This window comes from Curcuma longa, chromosome 7 (assembly GCF_044706935.1).
Source record: "Curcuma longa cultivar G26 ecotype Majalengka, Jawa Barat chromosome 7, ITB_CL_G26_1.1, whole genome shotgun sequence".
Lineage (NCBI taxonomy): Eukaryota > Viridiplantae > Streptophyta > Magnoliopsida > Zingiberales > Zingiberaceae > Curcuma > Curcuma longa.
This window is the reverse complement of record NC_133867.1, coordinates 56,804-61,370: the sequence shown is the minus strand read 5'-3', so window position 1 is coordinate 61,370 and position 4,567 is coordinate 56,804.

Sequence of the window (4,567 nt, the reverse complement as noted above, 5' to 3'; positions counted from 1 at the left end):
ATTTATGTTGATTGGAAGGAGACGGTTTTTAAGCTGATTTATGCTGGCTGATACCTTGTAAATTCAGATTATTGGGAAGCCAATTGGAGTTCCTAATATTGGTGAAGTTGTTACACTGAAGTTGTAGGGAAATGCAGCATTTGAATACCTGAGTGAAGCTGTTATAATCTACAGATTTAGTGCAGATCCATGCCAATCTGAATTCTTGAAAAGCTGTTGTGATTCCAACTTGCTGAAGCAAATTCGATGCAGATCTGTAAAGGGGTCACATGAATGCCAGTTGGGTATGAATGACAAGGAATTAAGGGTTGAAACTCTGATAAAATCAAGCTGAAAAATCAGAGACAAACAGAGGTAGAAAAATTTGGTGAGAATGCAGTTTATTTGAGCCTATTTCTGACATTTTTTTCTAGGGACTGATCTAGAGCTGGGTTGCAAGACTAATTATGGGTTTAAGAGAAATACTAATCAAGCTACAAGAAAAAGAGAAAAAAAATTTCAGATTGAACTTAAAATGTTTTGGGAGCTTGGTTTGTGCCACTGATGCATTGTAAATTCAAATTCCTGGGAAGCCAATTGGAGCTCCTAATAATTGGTTTCGATTCGTAGATGTTTACAAAGCCTAGCTGAGGGAAACATGCTGATTTTATGGATGCCAAGCTGTGAAGGGCAGTGTATGGATGCAGAATTGCAGAATTTTGAGCTGAAAAGCTGAATTTTGTTTCAAAGCATGCTGGAACTGAGATAAATTGATTGTAATTGTTTTCTGAATAGTAGAGATCATTGTTCAGATAATTGGAAAAAGAATGGATGAAAATAGGAAGGGAATGGATGGGAATTAGAGAAAACAATGAGCTGTGCCAACCTACTTTGCAAACCAACCGTGCCAACCTGCACATTGAATTATCTGATCAGTATGAACTGAATTCGAGCTGAAGTTGATTGTGTACAATTTGAAATGTATTGCAAGGATTAGCTTTCAAAGGATTGAGCTGAAATCTAAAAGGAAAAAAAATTGGCACATGAAAAGCTATAACCATGTTAAAGAATCATGCCACAATGAAACTCAAGTGCTCAAGACTTTGAAGCTGTAAGTAATGCCTAGAATTTCAGAAGCTGAATGCTGAAGTGCAAGAACTAATGATACAAAATCAGATCAGTCCTAATCAGTTACATCAGAAAAGAAAAAAAAAGAACCAAAGAAAACAGAAAAAAAAGAGAGAAAAAGAAAGAAATGAGAACTTTGTATCAAGTGGAGTTTCAAGAATTTTATCGGTTGAGGAATCACATGGGAACCTATTCCACTTCAGTCACTTCCTAAACAACCAACTCAGATTTCCAAGCTTCAAGATGCTGCTGCAAAGAAAAGAAAAACAGAACCAAAGAAAACAGAAAAAAAAGAAAAAATCAGAAAAAAACAAGAGTTTGTATCAAGAATCTGATCATCTGATGAATTCAAGAAAAACCTACTTCAGTTTAGTCACTCTCTAAACAACAAATGAAGATGTCAAGTTTTTCAAATCATTGATGGCAGCAATCAGAAAAATCAAATCAAAACAGATTGAAAAAAAAAATCAGAAAACAGATTTCAGTTTTGCATTTTTAGCCCACTNNNAAACAATTCTTTGAAAATATCAAGAATTCAACATTCCATACTATTTCTATTATGAAATCAAACATCCTAGAACCATTAAAGGGTGTAAACAATTTACTCATTCCAAAGGATGATACTTAGCTCTTTAAAAGCTCAAAGTTTCAAGTTTTTGATACATGGTATCAAAACGATATTCTAGTGATGCAAAAATTTTGAAACTAATTTTCTCTCACAGATAATGGGCTAAGAAATTACATTGTCAAATTTTAGAATTTTTGGACGAAAATTGAATTAAATATGAATTTCTAAAGTTGGGCTGAAAAATCAGAAATTCAGCCATCAGTCGACTGAGACAGATACCAGTCGACTGATATATCTGTGACATTGAAATTTTGACCTGTTTTCTTGAAAATTGACCATTCCTTGACATCAAACGCTTGATGTATGTTCTATAATCACTCTAATAGTAAATGGGACTGGTTTAAAATACATCTCAATACCCAAAATATATTTTGATACTAATGCTTGTTTCTTGAAAATTTAAATTCTTTGGCACATAGTATCAAAATGATATCTTTGGGATTGAAAATATGTTGAAACCATTTTTCAAAAATTATTTATGGGTCATTAAACCACATTGTCAAATCTCATATTTTTCTGAATTAATATGAATTTGTTATGGTTTTTCGAAGTTGGCACTGATAATCAGTTTATCAGGCATCAGTCGACTGGTGATAATGGCAGTCGACTGATCTCTCTGTTTCCTGTATTATGCTGATTTTTCAATGAATCTTTGATTCCATCTTGCAATATTTAATATACTCCTTGTTCACTGATGTGCTTGTGTGTTTCATTTTATGTTTTTAGTGCGTGAACAAAGGAGAAGTAAGGATTCAGGGGGAGAAAATTATAACATCTGTCATAATTCATTCCTCTTGAAATGATTGAATACTTATCCATTATTTGCTCTGATATTCCCTATTTCTTTTTGCTGTATGTCAAAAAGGGGGAGAATGAAATGGAAAGTTAGGCTTTAATGATTATTTATTCATGCTAAATGTTTATGCTTACTTGATTAATTCTGATTAAAGCATGATTATGCATGGTGATATTATACATGTTGTATTTAAAGACCTAACTTAAATGATTTTTGCCAAACATCAAAAAGGGGGAGATTGTTGGTGCAATCGTGCCCCAAGTGATTGGATTTTAATGTTTGGCTAAATCAGTTAAGTTAGGCAATGTTTGTTTATCTAACATGTGTGGTCTGAGTCCACAGGAAAGCCCAGGAGTGGAGACCTGGCAATTGGTGAAGTCCCGGAGGCGCGGCCTCTTGGCAAAGGTGAAGTCCCGGAAGGCGCGGCCTCTTGGCAAAGGTGAAGTCCCGGAGGCGAGGCCTCTTGGCAAGGATGTCTTAGCACGATGAAGTCGAGGGAAATGTCTCAAGCTAGTGCAAGGAAGAGCACGAGGCTTGTGGAAGACGTTTGAAGGCTTGCATCAAGGCTAAGGGGTGAAGAGAAGCTGAAAAGGGAAGTTTTCAGCTCTGGCAGTCGACTGGCCCTGCCAGCAGTCGACTGGGGTTGATCCGGAGCACACACAGACAAGCACAGAAAAATCAGTCGAGTTGACAGTCGACTGGGACCAGTCGACTGGCCATGGAGCAGTCGACTGATATACTGCCGTTGGGGTGACAACTGGCGAATTAAATGCATATTTAATTCCCGTTGAAGCCCATCAGTCGACTGGCCCTAGGAGCAGTCGACTGGTGCACTGAATTTCATAAAAAGAGCGGTCAACGTCGCAGAGAAAAAGAACAACATTCTGACATCTTCTTTACTGCTCTCTGACATTGTAAAAGCTCTTCTTCTTCCTCTCATACTTCATTAAAGATCTTGTACGAGGAAGACATCGTGTTGTGAAGGTTTCTCCGCCTTCGAAGTGTGATTCGAGAAGGAGATTTTTCTCATAGTGGAATCGTCGGCTGTGTGTGTGGATCCTTGGATTAGTCACCTCGTAGAGGTGGATACCAAGTAAATCGAACGGGTTAGCGTTGTGATCTTTTCTTCTTTGTTTCTTTGCTTCCGCTAATATTTTTGCAGGAGAAAAGTCGAAAAATGCTATTCACCCCCCTCTAGCGAACGCACCGATCCTAACAATTTATCCTGAATGTTAATCCGACTATCTTATTTGGCACCTGTTGGGATGTATACCAGAATCCTAGCTATGTAAATAAACATTCATAAAATAAAGAATCATTTTGGTCAATATTATGCAATAGATAGTAATCTATACTGTAGATAACATGGTGTGCGGAGTCACACACAGAAGACATGTTATCAGCTCCTTATAGATTATAAATAGGCTCACAACCAAGATGGATTGGACAAACCATCGGAGTGGTTGTAGTGTAATTCAGTCTTAGTCTATCTTGACTATAGAATTACACTAGTACACTTTGTGTGTATTGAGCAGGACCATTGAGGATTGTTCGATTTATACTGACTATATAATCGAACTAAACCTCTGTTACTATAGATGTACATGCTCTTAATCCCGATATAATAAACACGTGTGCTTAATATGTACTTCTTTGATTCATCAAAGGGTGAGATTTATCTCGATAGATCAATATGCCCGATGAGTTGGGAAGATATTATTATGTATATGGTGTGTTGTTGATTATAGAAGGAAACTGTGTCCTATAATCTAGGATTGATGATGTCCCCTTGAAGAGCTCATAAGGATTATCATGTAAACCTTGCAGGTGGACTTAGTCTGCATGATAATAAGGTTGAGTGGTACTACTCTTGGATTAGATGTTGATTAAATTCGAGTTGTCAGTAACTCATTTAATTGACAGGACATACGATATCTTAAACACAGGGAGATTAATGTACTAATAATAAGAAGGAGCCCATACTATAATATGGGATTGGTGTGGTAGTTCAATAATAACTCTTTAGTGGTATGAGT